Below are 25,675 nucleotides of genomic sequence, written 5' to 3'. Positions count from 1 at the left end.
TGTAGAAAATGAACTTTACAACTTTGGTGGGGATAGGGGGAGGTTTGGGTGGGGGGCTGGGGGAGGCTGGGAAGGGATGTGAAGGGTAAACAAAGAAGGAGGCTGCAATGCTTGATAAGAAATGTACTCATTATCTTGCCCATGTAATTGTAACCCCTCTGTACAGTATGTTCACAATAAAAAAATAAATTAAAAAAATATACTATCATAGGGGAAAAGACAACATTTCAATGTTGGAAAAGAGACAGAAAAGGAAAGAGGAAAGATAAATGTTAAATTAGGCCTAGCTTATAGAGTAGATAGAACTCAATGAAAGAAAGTCATGAGAAAACGTGCAAGGGATCTACAATATCAAATGATAGTGATGAGTATAAAGTGAAGTAAGACTTAGCAATAAGGTGCAGAAGAAGAAGTTCATTGATGAACTTTTATGTGCAGCCTTATTAAGCAATTGGAAATTAAAATTTAAGATTAGGCAGAGGAAAAGTTTGTAGGGTAGAAGTTTCAGATGTGTAGCATGCACAAACATTTGAAGGGATGTGCTCTAATACAGGTATTAATAAGGGTAAAATTTAAAGGAAGATATTAGATCTGGAGGGCTTTGTTAAGATAGAAGATAAAATATCATAATAAGAATATGGTAAAGCTAAACTAAAGATAAATTTATGGTGAGAGTAAATTAATTAACTGAGAAAAACACATGAGCTGTAGGTCAGATTCAGGGCCAGGTTTAGTTTTATATGAAAGCAGAGGTAATTTGTTTTGATAGGAATAAAAAGGAAAAATACAATAGCACACACTAAGTGTGTGAGCTATGAAACAGGGTATTTCCTGTTTGATGGCTCACAGTCTTTTCAGTAAAGTAGGAGATCATGCCATCTGTTGAAATTACAATTGGGAGATTAGATCATTCTTAAATAGCTTGTAATAGTAGAGATCAGAAATAAGACTCTGAAAGAATAATTTTCCTGGATGGCACTGTCAACACAATTAGACATTTTGAATGATATTTCAAAGTTTACATAAGGAATTGTGACAATTATTTCTAATGCCTTTGATCCCCAGCACTGATTTTTTAAATATATTATCTCACTTTCTGCTTGAATTGTGGTGATACTCCTGTTTTTGATTTCTCATCATAGATAGGATGACACTCACACATCACTATACCCAACTTTTTCTATTGAGATGAAGTCTCATGCCTAAGTTGGCTAGAAACCATGTTCCTCACGCTTAGCCTCATACATAGCTAGAATGACAGATTAACATTGTTCTCAGCAAGGTATTGATTGAGATGCCCATCTCACAAACTTTTATGCCAATGCTGGCCTCAAACTACAAACCTCTGAGTTGGAACCAGTTAACTTTTTAAAAATTACAATTCTTCGTTTAAAAAACAGTGTGAATGAGAAATAGAAAATGACCAATTTTATTCAAGATGTGTTTTCTCTATAAATTCACGTTTGTTTTAGGCTCTCTGCCTCAAGTGTAATGGTATCTCTTGTGTTTTGGAATATTGACCAGTATTACAAAGCTTCATTGGAGCTCTTTAAAGAAATCTTTCATCCAAAAAATAAAAATACCCATGTGGAACCAACCATCACCAGGGGAAAAGCTATACAATTAAAACTGAGAAGTAAGTTTTTGGACTATGTTTACGTGTTTCTGGTTGCTGATTGCTCTCATAGCTGGCACTCTGTCACTTAAGCCACACCTCTAGGCCAGACTTGTTGCTGGTTAATTTAAAATGGAGTCTTGTGGACTTTTCTGCTAAATCTGGCTTTGAACTATAATCCTCCAGTTCTTGGCCACCTCAGCATCTGGAATTTTGGTCATTAGCCACAAATGGCTGACTTGTAAATCCATTTTTAATGTACATGTTCTTCTATCTGTATTCTGTAATAGTCACAGAACTGATAGAAAATATCATAGCTGATAGTCACAAAGAAAAGCCACCACACTCATACTAGTTTACCAATTCCTACTGTTATTAAAAACTGAATTTATTTTCCTTCTAATTTTTTTGCCATTATTCCTTTCTTTTGATATCAAGAAAAAGATTAATAAAAATTTGAAGCTAATGTAATTTGTGGGTTTCTTTTCACTTCTGTCATTATTCATTGCTTCAATAAAGGATTTTTTATGGTGTTTAAAAATCAATTCCTTGAAGATGAAGTTGTAACATTTTGACTGAGTCATCCCTATCAGAGGTAAAATCTCTCATGGGTAGGTGGTTAGCTGAGGTGTACACTGCCAAAAATATGGTCTATAAATATGAAAATAAATGTGGTTTGCCAGCAATAATATTGTTGAATGTAACTTTGCCAAAATATTTTCAGAATTGAAGTTAAGGTGTGTTCTCAAGAAAGATAGGATTACTTAGGCGTGTAACTTTGCAATTTAAGATTTCAAGGTTCAGTTGAGATTCACTTACTGTTTTCCTACCTCTACTAGAGGTGGCTATAATGTAATGTGAGTGTCCAGTGATTTTTTTTTTCTTTTTGCCGTTTCTTTTTTGGCACTGAGGACTGAATCCAGGGCTTTGTACTTGCTACGGAGGAACTTTGCCACTGAGCTACAACCTAGGCCCAGTAAAGGGGTTTTAAATGAAATAAGTTTAGTAATATAGTGCAGGTGATTAGATGGTATTGTATCTTGGACTAAGATTAATTCCCACAATAATTTTCTCTGGAAAAAAGAGTATACACAAATATTATGTGCATATATAAATATGTGTGTACAGATGGATAGATATGGATATAATTATTGTCTGAGTGGGACTGGACTGTAATGCTCTCATTTATACAAAGTAGATGGGATTAAGGGCACAAGCCATCACACCCAAATATTTTTGTTTTTGTTTTTTTTTAAATTTTTTTAAATTTTATTTTATTTGTGAACATACTGTACAGAGGAATTACAATTACATGGGAAGGATAATGCGTACATTTCTTACCAAGCATTGCAGCCTCCTCCTTTGTTTACCCTTCACATCCCTTCCCAGCCTCCCCCCTCCCCCCCAATCCCAATCCTTCTCCTTTCCCCCCTTCCCCCCCCCCCCCCCCCCCCGCACTGACGTTGTAAAGCTCGTTTTGGACATGACAACTTGTACTTCTCATTGTTGCAACAGGTCCACCTGTATCCTTAACCACTTGTTTTTTCCCCTTTTCTTCCCAAGTTATACTGACATCAAATATAGTGAAAGCAGAGGTTATACTGTGGGGGAGGGACATACAAAGCAACAAAGAGATAATCTTATAAATGCGTTAGAAACACATGCATGAAAGAAAAAAACATTAAAATACACATCTAACGGTTCATTTTCCTGACATCACATTATCTGACCTTTTCTGCTTGACTCATACATATACTAGATATTACAAATAAGGGAAACCATGGGACCTATGTTTCTTTGGGCCTGGCTTACTTCACTTAATATATTTTTTTCCAAGTTTTCCAAATATTTTTGTTGAGATGGGTGTCTCATTATTTTTTTGTCCAGGCTAGCCTGGAAATTGAACCCTCCACATTTCAGCTAGACGCCATGGCTCCCAGGAGCAATCTTTTCCATTTTTAAAACATGAGGTGGGTGCCTGTAATCCTTGCTAACTGAGGACCCTGAGATCTGAGGATCACAGTTAAAAGCCAGCCCAGGCAGGAAAGTCCATGAGACTCATCTCCAATTAACTTCTGCTGAAGAGCTCAGGGATAGTGTCCAGGCTCAGAGTTCAAGCCCCAAGACTGACAAAACAAAAACAAAAAACCCACAAAACAAACAAAAAACATGGATATCTGTTTATTTGCTTCTTTCTTTTTTCATCTTTGTTCATGTCCTTTGGCCTAGATTATTTCATAATTCTTCCTAGATTATAGCCTCCTGTGACATCCTTTTTTCTTGTTTATTACATAAGCAACTAAGTTGACCAAGATCCCTGATGGTTAGCAGTATGACTAACAGAACTTCCTGGAAAGCCAGTGGAAATAATGTGTATCACTCTCCACTAGTAATCTCTGTATTTTGTTACAATATGCACTACTCTTAGATAGAAAATTCCCAACTCAAGGTTGAATATAAAACTCCATTATCAACTGATAAAAAAATTCATTTTGATATTCTTCAAGTGTGCTTTATTTGTTTAGTTTTTTCCCTCAAAATTGCCAGAAGTAAATATTTGTTTTTTTTATAGTAGAGTTCACTTTACACTACTCTCATTTGTGTGTGTGTGTGTGTGTGTGTGTGTGTGAGTGCCAGTATGATGCTTGAACTCAGAACTTTGCATTTTCACTTGGCTTTTCCCTCAAGGCTGACACTCTGCCATATGACTAATACCTTGCACAACTGGGTTTTTGCTGGAATTGGAGATAAGAGACTCACAAACTTTACTGCCTGGGCTGGCTTTAAATTGTAGCTCTGAGCTTATTGAGTAGCTAGGATTAAAGATACAGATATCTACCAGCCCCCAGTGTCAATTACTAGATAGATAGATAGATAGATAGAATTTATTTATTTATGTGTGTATGTATTTATTCTTTTGTCTGTCATGGATCTGGATGCTGTCTCTGAGCTTTTTCATTCAAGGCCAGTGCTCTACTACTTTGATACACAGTACCACTTCCTCACATATTTTTGCTTTTAACCAAATCAATGCTAGAGTTTTGTAAATTTCATCACCATTTAGATGTCCCTCTCAAATTTTCAGGGATATAGAGATTCAGAAAATAATTATTTAGACTGAACAATGACTAGTTTTGAAAAAGCTGAGAATACTTGCTAGCAAATTTTGGAACATAAGCTAAAAGTAATAATCATTTCATAGTTATTCATATTCAATGGGAATGGCAGAATGTAATGACATATACTTTCTCTTAATGGAATTACAAAAGAAACCTCCTTCTAACTATGCTTAGAGATATCATGTCTTTTTCTTAAAACAGTTCCATATATGAACAATAATAAAGCAGAATATGTAAATGCAATCTGATGGACTAAGAAATCACACCTCTTTAGTGTTATTGTTTTCTGAAAATTTGCAAACATTTAGAGAAAACTATTTCAGCGGCTTTATTTTCCCATTTGAAAAGCTGATATGACTGTCCATCCAAAAACTGCCCACTAGAGAAAACAGGTTATTCAAGAGTCGGCTCGTATCTATGCCTTTAAGAGAACTGCACATTTATTTGTAGATATCCTTACATTAATCTAAATCTTGTATATGTCACTTTTAAAGTTCCAATTAAGTAATTACTTAAAAGTTTTTGGCTTTTTTCAACTATGTTTACTGTCATTTTGAAAAATGTTGCATATATATGTCACGCAACAGGTATTTATAAGATCATTCTTCATTAAACATGCCACCATCTATTTATTTTGTATTTATTTTGCTGATGCAAAGTATGCTCTCAATGAATAGGTGAGAATTCAGTTATTAAAGTACTTGAAGGGAATATCCACATAGTATATGGGACAGTTCAATTTCTTTATTACTTATAGTGTTAGATGCATCAGGTTCTTTTGAATGTTATAATCTGGAGGGAATTCTTATGTAAAATTTCATACACATCTATTGTAGTTTTCATGCATGGTCTTGAATTATTACACAATGTTCTTATTTAATTAACCTCAAACAAATTCCCTTGTGCTATTACACATGATGTTGCAGATGATGTATGCTTTTTTTTTAAATTATTTGTTCCTGCATACAACAAATGGCTTAAGAGAATGGCTTAGAGGTCTATAGTAGAATATTCTATCCATACAGTACTTACTAATATTATCTGGGCTGAGTAACCAGAATCTAGTAAGAAAGAAAACAAAATAGTGAAAGGGAAGGAGAAGGAAGGATGAACAGGAGAAGAAAGAGAAAAAGAAGGGAGGATATACTTCCAGATGATTTTTTAAAAGCGTTTTTTTTTTTTTTCTGTTGCTGGAGATTAGCCAAGGATCTCCTACTGTTAGATAATTAGCAATCAGTGATCTACCCTCTTTTTAAAAGACCTGTGCTATTTTGAAGTAAGTAGGAACTAGAAAGGGGTAGGGTGGGTTCAAGGGGAAAGGAAAAGACAAATGAACAGGAGAAGAGGGAAAGAATGCAGTTAGGAATTCAATGTATATCCTACAAAATAAGAAGAGTGAGAGGAGTGGGCAGGGGTAGAGAATGTTGAAAGGGATAACATTGATCAAGATGCATTGTAAACTGCTTGTAGATACCAACTCTTTCTTACTGCTACTTAAAGATGATTTAAAAAATAATAAAGATCTTACTAATTTGCTCAGATTGGCCTCAAACTTTCAATCTTCTTATTTCAACCTCCTGAGTATGTAGGAGTAGAGGCTTGTACTACCACAGTCAGATTTGTTTTCACTTGAGACTCGGCTATAAGAGAAAAGCATATGTAATACAACCAGTTACTGTTCCCTTTCTCCAATTCTATTAGGGAAACTTTCAAACCTCTCCCAAATCAGAAATAATGGGGAAAAAAATAAAGTTTTAAGGAGACCTGGATGCTTCCTTTTTTTAAAAAATAAGAAATATTGTTACAGATTTGTCCTACATAACTCAGACCTCTATTGTTGTTGCTTTTGATAGTCTTAAGAATATGTGGAGATGATATGTCAGTGTTTTCCCCCGGTTTGGAAGAATATCATTCTTCATTTATTTACTTAGCTGTTTACACAGGAGTTTTCTGTGTAACTGAGACTGGCCTTATCCTTCAGCTTCAGCCTCCTGAAAGCTGGAATAAACAACCAAGACCAGCTCACTAGTATCCCCTAGTTTTGTGATGTTTTGTTTTGTTTTGCAAGAACGAGGTTGAAGTTGGAGTTTTGCATTTTTAGTTAGAACACAAACCATGAGTTAGATGAATCTGTGTTCTCATGTACCCAAAATGTTATCCTAGTATATCAAAGACTTATGAAGTTGATATGTACCCTTTTATCCTTTCATTTATTAATTATCTATCTTTTGAGTACCTTCTGGAAAATTTATCAGGACATAGGAACTAAAACAATAACAAATAAAAATAAGACAATGTTTTACTTTAAAAATCCAACATTCTCAGTTGGAAGAAAGCAAGAGAAGGAGTGACATAGGTATAATTGTTTCATATAGCTGAGCACTAATATAGAAAAACCAATTTATACAATATACTAAGAACATTTACCTATTTTTTAACCTGACTATTTGTGCTATATTTACATTTATATTTGTATCTTTATATATTTCCAATAATTAGTCTTTGAGAGGAGATTTTAAAAAATACACCAAGAGTAATTAAGAAATTATTTTGTGAAGGGATTGACATAGCTTCTACCTGGAAGAAAGAAATGGGAAGAGCAAAAACAAGGATTAAAAAAATATGACAAGTCAAGTTTAATTAAGCGTCAGATATGTGAGAGTATCATTGTTAGAAAAAGAAGTGCAGTTTCAGATGAGGGCTTCTCTTTCAGGACCTGCAGGATGAGTGATACAGATATTCAATATATTATCGCATTTATGTCCCTGACTTGCAGGATTGAGAGTAAGGGTATTAATCTAAGTCAACAAAACATGACAGATCATTTAAAGCATGGAAATGCATGTAGAATATTGAATTTACAAGGGGTAGCTAGAGAAGATGATGTGATAAGGAACAATAGCATAAAGTATCAAAGAAGTAATAAGAATCCAGAATGAAAATGAAAAGACATTATAGAATGTAAAAACAAACCGAAGAGACAGTGTTACAAGAAACAAAGAAAAAAAACTGCAGAGGGTTGAAGAGTGCAGAAATTAGTCTCTCACTAGAAGTTTTGACAAAAAGACCTTTCCAGGTAGTGGGAGAAAAATCCAGAATAGAACATGGGTAAGCACTACTGACATACAACAGAGATATAGCTAATAATGTGCTAGGGAAGGTGGGGTATTTTATTTTATTTTATTGCACATTTATTGAATGATCTTGTGGTATATATATGTCTGAAAGGTGGTCTACAAAAGCCAGTAGACAAGGGCATCCGCTGAGGTCACATCTGAATTTGATGTGGCCACACCTTTCTCCGCCCATACCCTAGATCAAGCCTAGCCCAGGCCCAGATGCCCTCTAGCTCTTTCTCAGCTCTTTCCTTCTCTTTTCTTTCCCAGCTCTCCTCTCTTTCCCAGCTCTCTCTCTTTCCAAACTCTCCTCTCTTTCCCAGCTCTCTCTCTTTCCTTGTTCTCTCTCTTTCCCAGCTCTCCCAGCTCTCTTTCCCAGGCCTTTCCCCCCCACTTGGAAGACCAAGATGGCCTGGTGCCAGCCGGAACGATGAATAAATCTACCCCTTACCTGAATACTACGTGTGTGGTGCTGTTCTTACTCGGCTACCACTTTTTAAAAACCCTAACAAGGATGAAGATAAAGAAGCCTAGGATAAGGAATAAGGCTCTGGTCATGAAGGCAAATTCTAGGATTGAGAGATGACATGCTGGAGGCAGTAGGAGGTCATGCAGAGACTAATGTCAGTCTCTCTCACTGGAGAGAGGAAGAAGTAGATAAAGACCATGACTAGTCTCTGTGAGGGAAGGTTTCTAAGACTGTTCGTTGACAATTCTGTCTTTTCTACATGTCTCAAAATTTCTACAAAGTAACTACACTGAGAAAGCACATATTCATTTTGTTTTAACTAGTATCAAGTTCATCTTCCAGTGTTCTGAGAAGTAAACTAAATACCTAATCCTATAAAAACTTAGCCAGAATCCCTTTAGTTTACATTGCATAAAATTACTCAGCCCTAACTGTAGTTGCCATGTTTTTGGTCATAATTTGCATCTAAATAACATCTGGAATGGGTGCATGTTTTGACCCTCCCAGTAGAGTTGAGAACCTGGCTTTTTCCTATTGGTTTTTGGCTCTAAATTGGCTGATGTTCATTGGTCGGTTCCTGCAATCCAGGTTTTCCTTCTCGAATGCAGAAGTCCAGGGGGATGAACTTGTATTTAATTATTTGTTCTATTTGTTCTAGGCAATGTCACACATCATTTTTACTCACTGGATGGGTTCCTCATGGGTCTTTCCAGCTGTGTGTGGTTCTCCACTCTCTGCTGAGAGGTCATCACTCTCTTAATTTCAGCCTGATTTCTGTGTCTACCAGTAATAAATGGTTTGAGCAGAGCTAAATGCCCATCACCTATCTATTATCTTATTCTTTTGATCTGATCAATCTTATCAAGTTGTTTTGTGTGTGGTTAATCAAGAAATAATCCCACCTCACCCACCCACGCCCAGGTCCCCCCAACAGAATCCCAGTCTTGGTGTGGAGTCCTGTTGTTTTTCAGCAGATAGGATCCTCATCTTGTTAATAAGTTTTCCCAGTACAAAACTCTAAAGACTCACCGAGATAAGATTCATTTTAACTTACGTAAGTCATCAGTCTTTGATTCCGATCTCATTCTTTGTTTCCTTTGCATCTCCTCCCAAGACTAGGGAGGGGACAAGATGATCCTAGCTCAATCCTCATTCTCTGACTCATCTCAAAGTTAACTTCTTTTCTCTGTATGAACGAGCTTTCTAGGAGATGCATGCCAGCACCTTGAGCTGAATATAATGACTTATTGTGTAGCAAACTGCCTTACTAGGAGATGTAGTACCAGACTTCTACTCATTTAGGTATATGTTTTAAATGAAAAATAATTTAACTGTCAATATTCTTCAGTTTAAAAAAAGTCACACAAAGCTAAGAGGCAGGTATTAACCTATTGCTGTGACTGAAGGGAAGGGGAAGCCTGAATCATGGCGTAAAGGTAGACAGTAGAGACATGTCTTGAGATTTGTACTAGAAAGTCTGGGCAATGGAACACTAGAACCAAAAGCATCAAGGATGGTGAGTCACATCTTAAAAATGAAATCAGGAAGCCAGGCGCTGGTGGCTCATACCTGTAATCCTAACTACTCAGAATGGCTGAGATCTAAAGATCGTGGTTCAAAGACAGCCTGAGCAGGAAAGTCTCTGTGAGACTCTGATCTCCAATAAACAACCAGAAAACTGGAAGTGGTGCTGTGGCTCAAGTGGTAGAGGGCTAGCCTTGAGCTGAAAAGCTGAGGGACAGTGCTCAGGTCCAGAGTTCAAGCCCCACAACCAACAAAAAGAAAAAAGAGAAATCAGGAGAAACCAAACCAGAGTAGGCTACTGCTTGCCTTGAGAATTGTATTTAGTTTGTTGCCTAAAGCTAAATGGAAAGGAAGTAATGTCAGCATCCCAAATACAATGAGGAAGCATGTGTTGAGAATTTGCAAAGAATTTACAAAGTCATTTTTAAACTTGGAGGCACATTAGCCTGAGCTGGGAAAGTCTTGTCATCTAGTGCCAGGCAGTGGCAGCACCTTATTCTATAATGAATCTCTGGCTATAAGACTGATGATTTTCAAACTCTCCAGGTGATTTCAGCATGTAGCAAATTTGAAAACTATTTCATCAGCAGGACACTGGAAATTCTGCTATTTTACTGCCATAATCTCTTTTCAGTGTGGACTCAGATCTGTCACCAACTGGTTGCTACATTATGGTGCTGACTTCCCCAAGCCTAGTATAGAAGCAGTTTTGTGGCAGATTTTCAGTATTTCTCCAGACCCATGTGCCCTTCCCATATTGTTTTCCAGATTGAAGCAGTAAGACTAGCAAAATTAAGAAAAGTCTTAAACATATAAAAATGTCCTTGGGAAATTAAGTAACAAACAATCAGATGTGTGGGGCTTTTTCACATTGCCAATTGAAGTAAGGACTTCACATTTTATAAGCAAGCACCCTATCACTTGAGCCAAATCCTCAGGCCATTTGCACTTATTTGTTTATTTGTTTGTTTGTTCACATCTTTGGTGGCATTTCCAGGAGTTGACCTTAGGGTTGAACTAAAAAACCCAGAGGGGTGGTGGGGGAACCAAAAACCTTGCCATTTTTGCTCAAGGCTAGCACTTTACCCCTCGAGCCACACAACTGCTTCCAGCTTTTTGTTGGCTTATTAGAGATAAGTCTCACGGACTTGTCCTGCTCTGTGGTCAGTTCATTCACATTTTCAACACACTATTTCCATGCCATGCCAAAGCAGAAACAATTCACTTAGTCAATATATAATTCAAGGGGACCAGAAAAGTCTCCAGAGTTAATTTGTGACTCAGGTCCCCAAACTGTTCAGCATTGTATACTATTCTTCACAAAATGAATTTTTTATTATATGAAAATTATGTGTCTTAAGTAAGAATTAATTCACATATTTCATTGCTTATGTTATCAGGCATGGTGAAAATATATGGCACTTGGCTGAAGGAAAATTCTTGCACTAAGGAGATAGCTAGAGACAAATAATACATGATTTGGTCCACAACAACTTCTGATAAGAAAATTAATAAGAGGAAGAAATTTTGGAGAGATTAAGAAGTATGTGTGAAGTTTTTTTTTTCAGCAGAAATGAGTACTGTATATAAAGAGAGTACTCATGAAAGAGATTCCTCATGAATGATCCCATGTAAATTCTGTTAGCTAACAAGTATTTAAAACATATGATCACAGTTACTCTGAGTGTAGATATCACTTCCAAACTTAATACATACACACGCACACACATGCATGCACACACGCATGAACTAATAATATAGTGAGCAAAATGTCTGTGAAGTTTGGCAAATAAATTATGAAATTTTACTTCTGAAATACCTATGTGTGAAGTATTTAGAATATCTAAAAATCACAATACATTTGCCAAGAGAAATAATAGAAATTATTATCTCATTTCCAGTAATTCCCAATTGAGTATTCTCCTCATTTTATACATATCATGAAGATGTCAAGAATAGACTTCTTTACCTTATTTGTGTTCATTTAGACTACTGAAATGTAACAATATGTCAGGATGGTAGATTGGAAAACATCCTGTGGAGCAACAACTTTATTTATTTAGGTTTGAAATTTTCATAATAATGGTGTTTCTTCTAATGTGTTGGGTAATATATTGAAAAGATACATGGATATATAAAAATAATTTTCTTTTAATTTTTTAAAATAATAGCATTTTCAATAGAGGAAGTAAGTAGTAACGTGTTTTTGAAGTATATAGTTGCTGTTATTTTTCCTTCTACTTCTGTTGTGGGGCTTGAACTCTTGGCCTGGGCACTGTCCCTCAGCTCTTCAGCTCAAGGCTAGCACTATACCACCTGAGCCACAGAACCACTTCCAGTTTTCTGGTGGTAAATCAGAGATAAAAGTCTCACTTTCCTGCTCAGGTTGGCTTTGAACTCCTATCTTTAGATTTCAGCCTTCTGAGTAGCTAGGATTACAGGCATGCGCCACTGGTGCCCAGCGGTTGCTTTTATTTCTGTAGTACAAACATTACATTTTATAATATCATAGAAGAATGAGTGTCATTAATATTTTATTTTGTTTTGTTTGACTGTAGCCCAAGCTGTCTATGAACTCACAATCCTCTTGTCTTAGGTTCCTAAGCACTGAAATTATACTGTCACCATGCACAGCTATGAATCTTAATTTTTAACTTCAAAATTTAACACTTAAGTTAGGAATTAAGCAGTTCTTTTGAGTAGTCTAAAATGTATTTAAGAATTTACTTAAAGCAAGACTAGATGATGCAGAATTATTTTCTTTCTTTGCCTCTACCTTAGATAGGGAGAAATCAGAGAAAGAAAAATAAATCCACACAGTGTAATTTACTTGTAGAGTTGTTCTTATTTTAATATATAAATAAAGAGATGCTTGAAGGGACAGATTTTGACATATGTCTTTTTGAGTATTTATTTTTTAAAATGGACAATCTCAAAAATCATTTTCCAAAGTAAAGAAAACCAGTTCCAAAGATATGAGGATTATGTGCAATTTCTCATTTCCCTACTGACCAAGTTTTCACATAGCAGAAGTCTCCCTGAGTCTCTCCCCAGTGTAAATCTGTTGCTTTTGATGGGGAGCCTGTACATTTTGGTGTTATCTCTAGGGTCCTTCCTGTTCATGTCTCCAACCCACTCGTTCTCTATCATTGGCATCTGGCCTTTATTTTCCAGCCTTTTAAATTTTTATTTTTAGCCATCAGTGTGTTCAAAGGATGAAGAGTATAAGAAGTCATTAAAGGTCTTAGCTACACAAAACAAAATATAAATGGACATTTCTAGTGCTAGAAAGTATAAACTTGGACGAATGCTCAAAAAATTGGGAAGACATTAAAATAAAGAACAAATAAAAACGATTACCAAACAAGAATGATTTCTGAGCAACAATTTCTTTATAAATCTTAAAAGCGAATTACAGTTTAACAAAGTAAATAGCAGGAAGCTAGAACACGTATTGCCAAAGAAGAGGAGGTCAAAGGGAAGGGAATACATGACTGAGAAGAGGATCATAGTATTTACATACATCTGTAAAATAGAAATAGAGAAATTGAGGGAATGAAACTGGGAGAGATGGAGGAGAATGATGAAATTAGTAACACTGATTAAGAGACATTGTACTCATATCCTCACATATTAAAATGAAATTATTTTGCCTGTCTACTAAAGAAGGTATATTCTTGTGATGTGTACAAAACGTGTTTGTGTTTGTCCTTCGTGTATTCTTTAATTTCCATGTATCCATGTATTGGTGAAGTGCCTGTTACATGTCTGAGAACATTCTGTGTTTTCATATGAATACACAATGCATATGTACAGCAGTATCAACATATATAGATACATACTTTTTATGTTTTCACATTTATAGATGAAAGGTTATGTAAATATGCATGTAACACGTATATGAGCATGAATTTGTGCACATGTGTTACATGCACATATGCAGATGGGCAGAACAAATTGACATTTTGATAGAAGTAAACACCGATTGTTGCAACTGAACCTTTAAGAAAGACTATTAAAATGTCAAGAATAAGATTTGCCACCTTGCATAGGCTATGAAATAATCTTTTGGTTTTTTTTCCCATTTTCAAGGTGATGTTATATAGGCTTTGAAAGAAATAGTGATTCATTTGGGGAGTTTTATGTTATTCTTTGGAAGGATGTAAACAGCTTAGAAATCAATAACTTAACTTACTTACTTACCTACTGGAAGAATTTTAGTATTCAGCAAGCTTTCTGAACCAAAGTTTCTCAAACAGTACTATACTTAACAAATAACCTTGGGCCTGGGAATGTGGTTTAGTGGGAGAATGCTTGCCTAGCATGCATGAAGGCCTGAGTTCAATTCCTCAATACCATGTAAACAGAAAAAGCCAGAAGTGGTGCTGTGAGTCAAGTGGTAGAGTGCTAGCCTGAGCAAAAGAAGCTCAAGGACAGTGCCTAGGTCCCAAGTTCCAGCCCCAGGACTGGCAAAAAAAACAAAAAACAAAACTTGACACAGGTACAAAAATTAATTTCTATAATATAACCTTAGAAATTTAATAAGTATTGAGTAGGCTCCAGAAGTCTAAGTTTTATGACCTAACTTGGGTGGTTTTAATGCAGTCCATTTATGAGCTCCACTTAGAGAAAGGAATAATAACACTGCAGTTTGAATTTCATATTTTTCATATTTCTCCAGGATAAGTAACTAAAGACAACACAAAAATATAAATTTCTATGTAGTCCTTGCCAAGTACACAGGAACCCCAAAGTGACTTCTTGTACTACAAGTGTTAACATATGTGGGCATGACTGTAGATGTTTTATTTTGGTTAGTGAGTGTGTGACACATATTACTTGTTTTAGTACTAAGCAAAGGAGGTAGTATGTGTAAGACCTAAGCAATACAGGTCACTTAAGCCCCTATATGAATTAAAATACTGTAAGTCCATAAGGTGCCAGGGCCAATAAATCTATACAAGACAGGTTTATTTAAAACACATATTTAAACTCATTTGGGAGCCTAATCATTAATCATTCATCTCTTGATGAATATTTTGGTAGCAGTGAAGTGGAACACACCTGCTGTGCTGGGGCCACAGACTCGTCTGTCCTGAGGCTACCCTGACACTTACGGAATGTTGGTGACAGCATCAGCTAAGCAGATGTGGCAGCTCAGTGGCATTCACTGCAGATCCAAAGGTAACTAGAGCCAGAAAGTGCAAGCATGTATTGATTAACAGGGACATCCGAAATGCGGTGGAGCAGTCTGTCTGGGAAACACTGTGTATTATTTATTATTCTTCAGGGACAATATAGGCTAGAGGGGTAGAATATTCTTTCCTCCCAGTGCATTGTGTCCTTTGAGGTAAGCAACATTTCAGACAAGCTATTCCCGAATTTAGTCCTTGTTTCAGTGGGATCTAGAAACATTGATGCTCTCTTTGCTTTCCTTTTTTGGAATAGATTGAGGAACTCGAGTTATCCAATTGAAATACAATGTATTTCTTTGGCCCAATTATGATGGCTTGTGGAAGACAGTAAGCTTCCAGTAAAAATGTAAATTCCATATCTGTGTATAAGTAAATAAAACTATGGATCCACTGCTATGCTAAGGACACTAACAGATAAATTATAATAATATTAATTCATAGAGCAAATGGGCAGTTTCATGAACATTCTACTTTATTAGAAAAAATTGACACCTTCAGATTGGTAGCAAATCAAGAAACAATATGTGCATCATCTCTTGAACTTTTGTCAATTTATTTTTACTAAAAAGTCTTTTAAGAGGAGAAAATGATATATAAATAAAATACACTTTAAAGATAAGATAGCAATAGTATGAATTAATTTCAAATATTGATAGTCATTGATACTCATTAAACTGTATTTAAAGGTAAGAAATGGATACAAATAGGAAAAGGAAGGAGTAAAATTAGCCATATTTTCAGATAATATTACCCTATATCTAAAGACTCCATGAAAATACTCTTAAGTTTGAATAATTTCAGTGGAGTAGCTGGATACTAAAGCAACATAGGAAAATGAGTAGCTTTCTATATATTATGTATATATAATATATATACCAAAAAAAAACATGCTGAGAAAGATATCAGCAAAATAATAACAGTCACAATAGCCTAAAATATCAAGAATAAAACCAATGAAAGAGGTGAAAATCCTCTGAAATGGAAAATAAAATGCTAAAGAAAGGCATTGAAAGAGGACACTTGAGATAGAAATAAACAAACACACAAAAAGAAACCCAACCTATTAGGTAGGTAGAATAGATATTCCGAAAATGGTGGTATTACCAGAAGTGATATATAGATTCAATGCAACTCTCATAAAAATTCCAATAAAATGTTTCCCAGAACTAGGAAAAATTCTGAAATTAATATTGAAGCAAACACTACTAGGAAAATGATATTCATATGTAGATAATTGCAAGTAGATCCCTAGATCTCATCCTGTGTAAAAATCAATCCAAATACCTTAATGGAGGAGATCAAACTTTGAAACTAGTACAGTAAAATAGAGAAAATATATAGACATATGCAATAACTTTCTGAATAACTCAGAAAATGAAAGCAAGAATTGTCTAATGAGGTGGCATCATGTTGAAAAGCTTCTGCACAGCAAAGGAAACAATTGCCAGCATGAAGAGGCAGCTTGAAGAATGGAGAAAGTCTTTGCCAGCTATTCATCTGATGAGTATCCTGAATAAAGAACTAAAATAATTTAACACTGAAATAAGAATTACTCCAATCAGCAAGTAGGCAAAAGAAGAAGTAAAAATGGCCTATGAATATATCTAAAAAATGTTCTGCATCCTTAGCCATGGAGATGCAAATCAAAACTACATAAAGATTCCATTTCCCCCCATCTAGGAATGGCTGTCTGAAGAGGACAAATACCTTCAAATATTGTGCCAGATTCAGGGGGAAAGGCAACATTATATACTGTGTGTGGGAATGTAAATTAGCCTAGTCAAGCTTGGAATCAGTATGGAATTCAGAACTTGAACTTCTATAGCATCCAACCCTTCCACACCTAGAAATCAGACCTGAAGGAATCAAAGACAGGATACATTTATTCTCTTATGCTCATTTGTTCAGCAATGGCAAGCAATGAACACAAAGCGACCCAAGCCACCGCTTTTAAAGAGGTTACCTTTAAAAAGAAACCTGGAAATACATCTACTTAATAAACAAAAAGCAATGGATATTAAACCTGAGACATGTAAATAAATCAGAAGCATTGAAAAGCATGTTGAAAGGATCTGGGTGTGGTAGAGTTGTAAATTTAAATGGGTTGTGAATGAAAGTTAAGGAAATGGGAGTTCACTTTTGTGTTAGCCGGAGTTGCAACATTGTGATAAAATATCTGACCTGAACAACTTAAGAGAGGAAGGGCTCATAGTAGCTCATGATTTCATAGAGCTCAGCACCATGGCAGAGGCATAAAGAAGTACAGCAGAGCTGATCACACTATGGTGATAGGAAGTGGAGAGACAGCAAGGGAGAAGACAGGATTCCTTCTGTACCATCCACCATCTATGATCTACTTTCTCCCCTTAGGCCTAGCAGCCCCTTTACATGGTGCCACCAACCTGCAACAAGCCTTCAATATATGAACTGTTGGTGGGGATGCATCACAGAGAAACTAAAATAGGTGGTAATTAGCAAGCAGGGAAGCAGTGATGTTGTGTAGAGAATGAGCATAAAATTGGAACAAAAATAAAACCCTTTAGAACCAAATAATTGTGAAATAAAAAGAGGTGGGCGGAAAAGAAAGAAAGAAAAAGACAAAATGACTAGGATTGGTAAATACTCACCAATAAATCAAGCAGCCTAAGAGCTAACAACTCTATATTATTGGAGAAATCATTATTGGTTGCCTTGTGTAAAATAATTTCACTGAAATCATTGAAATGCTTGGGGCTGCAGGGTTCAAGAATCAATGTGTAGGCAGGAAGAAGAGAGAGACGCAGCAGAAGCTATAGCCTGGAATACTTCTAATACATTAGTCATTTAAAAGTGTTTTGTGTTTGTCTATCAGCATGTAGATTCTGACAATTACACACACACACACACACACACACACACACACACACACACACACACAATGTCATTATTCCTTACACTCTCTAGCTGTGTGGTATCACATCCCCATGCATCTGGCTCAGCCATAAGGAGAGGGATAGCTGGAGAAGAATTCGGGGACTCCAGAAGGCAGCCCGACTGCTGTGGGGTTGGCCAGTAGCATGGCCCACTACTGAGGGCAATCTCTCAGATAATTACAAACACAATGTCTGCAACCGCAGCCAGGGTCGTATTTCAGAAAAGCCATCTATGGAAAGCAGGAAACTCACAATTGCCAAGCAAAGAGGCCAAGAGTGAAGTTGTTTTCATTCCAATTGAGTCATTGCCAGAGAAGGTTGGCTATAGGGGAAACTGGAGGAGTTTGAGGATCTAAAATATCAGGGCAATAGACTCCTTCCAAATGGGTGAACCAGAGAGAAGATTGGATAATATCAAACATTGTGTTAAGGAATAGAACAGCAAGAAACCTGTAGACAAATTGTGTCTGACAGGAGAGGAACAAAAGCCCCATCTGGGTTCTGAGTCATGAGCCAGATCTAAAAAGTTCTGCCATACTAAATAGTTAAAAGACAGTATGTCAGGAAAACAAGTTTTAAAAAATGAATGTTTACACCCTGCCTGTCCTCAGTCCCTGCATCCTGTCCCAGTCCTCTTCACGGTTTTTAATCTTTAGATACTCTAAGCAAGAGGAATTTTCATAAATTAGGGGTAGGGAGAAGAGCAAGGATTTATTACACTTTCTGTAAAAGTCTGGTAGCGATGTATTTAAACAATATGCATTGTCCAGGTTGAGTTTGCTGGAGCATACCTGTAATACCAGAACTTAGGGTCTGAGGTGGAAAAATCACACATTTGAGAGCAGCCTAGGCTATATAATGAGGGGTGGGGGAGAGAGAGAGAGAGACAGAGAGAGAGAGAGAGAGACAGAGAGACAGAGAGAGACAGAGACAGACAGAGACAGCCACAGAGAGACAGAGACAGACAGAGAGACAGAGTACAGAGACAGAGAGACAGAAACAAAGACAGAGAGAGACAGAAACAAAGATAGAGACAGAGAGAATAAAAACAAACATCAACATTCTTGGTACCAAATGACCTAAATTAAAGTAAGTTATCCTTTAGTTATCTACTAGTATATTTCTGTGTGCAAGAAAAATTTATATAAATGGAAATAGAAATATCTGCAAATGAGAATAGCAAGGAATAGACAGAATTATTTTGTTGTTTGCTATGTATAGTATAGAATGTTTCTGTTTCCTAAAAGATTATCATTGGTCCTTGTGAATGCTTAATTAATATATGCACATGTCTATAGAAATGAGTTTTCACAAGTTACTAAACATATTGGGATAGAAATTCAGCTTCATCTTACTTATTTGACTAGTAGCTAAAGTATTCATCCATTGAGGTTTACTTTTACCCTGGAAGATTTCCACAGCTTGGCTCATCCACAGGCAGGCTCACCAGTTGATCCTGAGACGTATTGTCACCATCATGCATGTAACTGCTAAACCCAGTTACTAGACAGCAGAAGGCACCAAGAACTTTAGTTCTTTCATGAGCACATGGGTATTTCCACTTCAGTACACATTGGATATATTCATTCTATATCTTGGGTACTTTTGCTGCAGAAGTACTCAATCTGCCCACCAGGACTACAAATGTTTGACATTACTATGTACCAGATTTTCCTTTCCTAAATGGAATCGACGATCTTAGAACTTGGAGGAATCTTTCATAACACTATCTATTCCACACTTTCCCTCATTCCCATCACACAGAGTGGATATGTCAACTCTCTTAACTTTCTAATCTTCTTATTTGTAGATGACATAATGATACTAAACGATATAGATGATACGAATTCATTGTTATTTCACTGAAATAACATCTTGTAAACAGGATGCTTATTCCTGGGGTCATCATTCTTGGCAATATTAGTATCTGTGTGGCTGGCCATCAAATACCTGCTTATCACTTGCTTTGCTGCTTGCTCAATTCCATTTATCATTTCTTTCTGTTCTCTCACAACCCTTCCTCATAGTTATTGCTTTTTATAACTTGTCATTGCTAAAATTAAACCATAACTTAATTTTCCAAACTGATATCACACTTTCTCATCAGTTTTTAAAATATTCATACTAATTTCTGGTCCTTAAAATTCAAATTCCTCATCTCATTCTATAGTCTTGTTTAGTCAAGGTTTAACTCCGTGCTAATGTTAAAACCCCTTTGCCCATAGGAAGCTATATAGTCTCACCACTCAAAGACTTCCTTCTAGATTTGCCATTCTGTATCAAACTTCCACATTTGTCTTCTGAAAAGTCTTTGACCCCATTAGAATTATTCTCTCGCATCCTAGACAATCACCTTTTCTTCCTCAGGAGCAATTTTCATTATTCTAGACCTTTTCATTTTTCATTTCATGGTTGAGTTTAGACAGTGTGAACCTGACTTTTGTTTTAATTCAAGGTATATGTAGCTATCTTTCTCTTGTAGCTGTTTACTGCCTCTATTAGAGCAAATATTTTCCATGTAAACAGGTGTCCATATCTGCATTATTCACTATAATATGAATGTGTTCCAGGGCAGAAACTATTAGCTCAGTAATTATTTGTTGAATGAATGAATTTACACAAAAGTGGAGGGGTCAAACTTGCTATGCCAGGACAAACATTAATTCATAAGCTCTTAGAACTATTATATTTTACCTTGTCTTTTTAAAACCAGTCTGTAAATATCCAATCTATATTATTCCTTTCTTCAATTTATTTTATTGCTATTTTAATTATCATTCCTTGTTACTGAGCTTAAATCCACTTAAAACGTAAGAATTAGAACCTCTGAGTTGTGTTCATGTTCTCTCATGAAAATGAATCATGAAGTGTGTCCATATCCTTTCCTTGGGTTTCTTGTACAAAATGAGAAACAGAAATGAAGAGGCTTTTATCTTAACTTACTCTAGTATAATGCATACCTCCTTGTGTTCATGCATAACTACAAAGATCACTAAAATAACCCTTTTGAAAAGGATCTGTCAATTTTTTAGAGGATGTTACATATCTTTAAAAAAAACTCTACATCACAGCCTAGTTCATAAGCAGTTGAGTAATCATTTTTGTGTGTACACCCCAACACAGAAGTTTAATGTAACACCTGCTGACTGCATGCCCACATACTCCTACATTACATTGAACACCTCTTTTATTTCCTCTTTCTTCTACTTTATTTATTTATTTTTATTGTAAGAATACCGTACAGAGGAGTTACAATTACATGGGCAAGATAACAAGTACCTTTCTTATCAAGCATTGTTGCCTCCCTGTTGTTTCCCCTTCCCATCCCTTCCCATACTCCTCCCCACCCCCCCACCAAAGCTGTTAAGTTCATTTTTCAACATAACAACTTGTACATCTCATTGTTGCAATGTGTCCACCTGTATCCCTAGTTAAATGATTTGTTTTTTCCCTTCCCCTCCACAAATTATACCAACATCAAATACAGTGAAAATATAGGTTATACTGTGGTGGAGGGACATACAAAGCAACATAGAAATCATCTTATAAATATGATAGAAACAATTGCATGAAAGGAAAAAAAAAAACAAAAAATTAATACTTATCTTGGGGTTCATCCCCCTAACATCAACTTATCTGACCTTTTCTGCTTGACTCAGACATATACTATTTGTTGCAAATAAGGGAAACCATGGGACCTATCTTTCTTAGGGCCTGGCTTACTTCACTTAATATAATTTTTTCCAAGCCTTTCCATTTCCTAACAAATGGGGCATTGCCATTTGTTCTGATGGAGGCATAGAATTCCATTGTATATATATACCACCTATTCCTTATCCATTCATCTACTGAGGGGCATCTGGGTTGGTTCCATATCTTAGCTATGGTAAATAATGCTGCAATAAACATAGTTTTGCTGGTAGCTTTAGTATGGTCTTGTTTGTGATCATTTGGATAAATGCCCAAATGTAGGATTGCTGGGTCATAGGGGAGCTCATTTGTAGAGACTTTTGAGGAACCTCCATACTGCTTTCCAAAGTGGTTGAACAAGTTTACACTCCCACCAACAATTCAGTAAGGTTCCCTTCTGTCTGCATCCCCTCCAGCATCTGTTGTTATTAGAGTTCTTGATTATAGCCATTCTAACTGGGGTGAGGTGGTATCTCAATGTTGTTTTGATCTTATGGCTAGGGAGGTTGAGCATTTCTTCATGTGTCTATTGGCCATCCTTTTTTCCTCTTCAGAAAAGTTTCTCTTTAAGTCTTTAGCCCACTTATTTATTGGGCAGTTGTTTCTTTGAAGATTTGTTTTTGGGGAATTTAATTTTTTAAGTTCCAGGTATATTTTAGATATGAGACCCTTGTCTGTTGTATGGCTAGTCTACTTTATTTTTTAAATGTGGGTAGGATACACTAAGTTAGATTCATGGGTCAGTAATGGACTTCGAGTATCCTCTCTCTTTACATTTAAAAACAATTGCTTTAACCAGGCAGAAGCTCTTTTCCTAGAATTTAGGTTCATCTCAGGTCTTTGCCACTGCAGAGGGTTACTGCCTATTTGATTTGAACACACCCATCGCCCCCATACACACACACTTAATTCCACAAATACACACATAAATATTTATCTTAATACCCATCATTAGAGATCATCTCAAAAAGTAAAGTGATGTTAATTGCCGCATAGAAGCTGGTTAGAGTGTACTTAATATTTTCTCAAACAGACCACCTTGCTGACAAAGGATTTTTCCACACAAATAATAATTTGGAAAATTAATCATATGGTTGTCCAAGTGATTTCTACTAATAGATAATGACTATTACATTTCTTAGGTTTATTTTACTGGAAAAAATATTTTGAAATACACCTAGAAACTAGAAGAGTCCACTAATTCTTATTGTTTTATTTTTTTATAATCTAGGCTGAACAATATTCCAATGTGAGTATTTTCTTCTGTAATTCTCCCAACAATTCAAACTACATTTCCTTAAAATGAAAGAAGTAAATCTGTACAAATTGAGGAAAAAATATTTAAAACATTTGCTTGTTTATTCCAGCTAAAGTTAAACATATTATCAATTTTTTTCTAAAAGTAATACCACTAAAATGAGAGCTTTATACCTAATTAATTAAGAACATTAAATGTTGTATTCAAATAGCCCCTTTAAAGTATCATTGTTAAAATTTCGCTTAGTACTTTTGATCATATTCTTTACCAACATTTTCAAAAAGTTCTATTATTTTAGGGTGTGACATTTTTTACAGCAGACCATGATCTTATATGTTAAATAACAGAAATATTACAATTAATGCTTTAAAGCTCTGAGATCTGTTTAAGAGCTTTTTTCTCCAGATGTTGTCTCTAATTTCAAACTTTAATCCACCTGACCTTCATCCCCTTTTCTTGAGGATGAAAACACATTTGTCTGCAGAGTTAAGGCCTGCCCTGGCATCGGTTAGTGTGTTGGGAAGTGGATGTCAAAAGAATGCCTACCATTTATGGCCAAAATTTTCAAGAGAATTTCTGCCTGAACATGTAGTGAGTGAGATGCCTCTGTCTTTGTTTTTTTCTTCAACAAAGTCATCTTTTATAAACAAGAGATTGCTACATCAAGATAGAGCTAACTCAGAAACAGTTTCATGACAAAACTGCAATTGTTCTAATGTGGCAAAACACAGTAGATCTTTTTATTTTTCTACCAAATTTGAATAACAAAGGGACATAAAACTCCCTAAATAGATAAGGGGTGACAATAGACAAGGGGTGATGTGTGTGACAATAGATAAGAGGTGACGCATGTGTCAGAGTGACAAGGGATGAGATGACAAAGCTAAAGATGATGGGGCAGGGCATTTGCTTATGTGTGGCTTTCTTAGTCCTTAGAATTAAACTGAAAGCGTAAGCACATAGATCTTAGAAACAAGGAATCTGGAGTTAGCAACAAACAACAGTATTTTTCCCCCCAGAGGAAAAGTCATATAGACCAAGAAGTTTATAATAGAATTTTCTCTGAAGCTTCTCAAGATGAGTGTGTGTGTGATAATAGGTATAAATAAAAACATCAACAGTGATTCTGTAACAGTGATTCTGAGAGTATGTTCCATAGACTGTTGAGAAATCTTCGGTGTTGTAGATTGGAGTTAGAATTTCCCCTAAAGGTCAATATGGTAGACTGGGTGGTGGTAGATCCTTTAAGAAGTGGGGCTCAGTAAAAAAGCTAGGTCATCCCAGGGGTTCATAGCAATGTGGCACCCTTTCTTCAATATGAGGTCAATACATTTCTACCACTTGCTCCCTATTGTGATGTCCTTACTCTTCACAAGCCTAAAAGCAATGGAACCAACCAACCATTGTTGAATCTTCCAAAATTGTGAGACAATATAAGAACCTTATCTTTATAAATTGATTAGCTCTGTAATTTCTCAAAGTAACTCAAAGCTGACTAATGTACCTGAGTGCAGATATAGTTCTCATTAGATGGTAATTATTTACTAATGATACCCATTATTTGCCTTTTTTCTATGTTGTCTGAGCTAGTAATACATTGCATATCAACTACAGTGCATTGGTTTGGCAATACCCACAGTGCCCCATGTTTATGTATTCTGTGATATATCACTCTCAATTCTGACGAGGGGCCAAGAAAAATTCTGGCACAGGTTCTTTACAAGTAGTATTGCAAGCTAGCTGCATCTAATAGTGACAAATGGGAAACATTTCCGATGTCACCAAAGGGCAATCAATATAAAATTTATAGTATACTAGTATAGTGGAACATTTTGAGCAATTCATATGAATAAGTAAGGTTTATATTTAAAAACACGACCAGGTAGCAGATAATATTAAATGAAAAGAAAGTCAGTAAGTAATATACATGGAATGCAATGCTGAGTGTTATTATGGCTGTAACAACATAAGTAAAAGTTAAACCATCACTTTGTGTCTACATCAACTTAATGACAATGTCTATTTTGAGAGTAGAGAATGGGAATTGGGCTTATGAGATATGTATTATTAAAGATCCCAAATTTACTGTTATTGCATCTTTAAAAATGCCAGTGTCTCATCCCTGTAATCCTAGCTCCTCAGGAAGCTGAAATCTGATGATCACAGTTTGAAGCCAGTCTGGGCAGGAAAAATCCATGAGAGTCTTATCTCCAATTAACTACCAAAAGAATCCAGAAGTGAAGCTATGGCTCAAGTGACAGAGTGCTAACCTGGAGCAAAAAAGATTGAGGACAGCATTCATTCCCTGAGTTCAAACCCCAGAATTGGCATCAGAAAAAAACTAAAATGAATTTACATTAAAACTTTTGAGACGGTTTTCAGAAATTCCAATCAATAACTAGCAGTGACTGGGGCTGTTTTATAATAGAATAATGCAGATTGAGTTACCTATAATGAATAAAATTATATCTTGAAGTTCTGAATAAGAAAAGTCTAAGTTTGAAGGCTCACATGTGGTGAAAGTAATTACAAAGCTATAAAAACAGATTTGGGGAAAAAGCTTTAAAATAAAAAGAAGTCTAAGAATTAGCTGTTGATTAAATAAATTAGAAAGATTATACCTTATGTTGACCAGTCAAAAATGATGTTTTATGTCAGAGATCAATATAGAATAACTTGTGGACCAAATCTGACCAACTGTCTGCTTTTATAAAGGATGTTTACTGAGAAATAACTAAGTCAATGCAATTATACATTATCAATGTATAAGCAGGTGG

This window comes from Dipodomys ordii, unplaced genomic scaffold, assembly GCF_000151885.1.
Source record: "Dipodomys ordii isolate 6190 unplaced genomic scaffold, Dord_2.0 Scaffold90, whole genome shotgun sequence".
Classification (NCBI taxonomy): Eukaryota; Metazoa; Chordata; class Mammalia; order Rodentia; family Heteromyidae; genus Dipodomys; species Dipodomys ordii.
The sequence above is the reverse complement of the archived record's forward strand: the minus strand, read 5'-3'. Positions refer to the sequence as shown.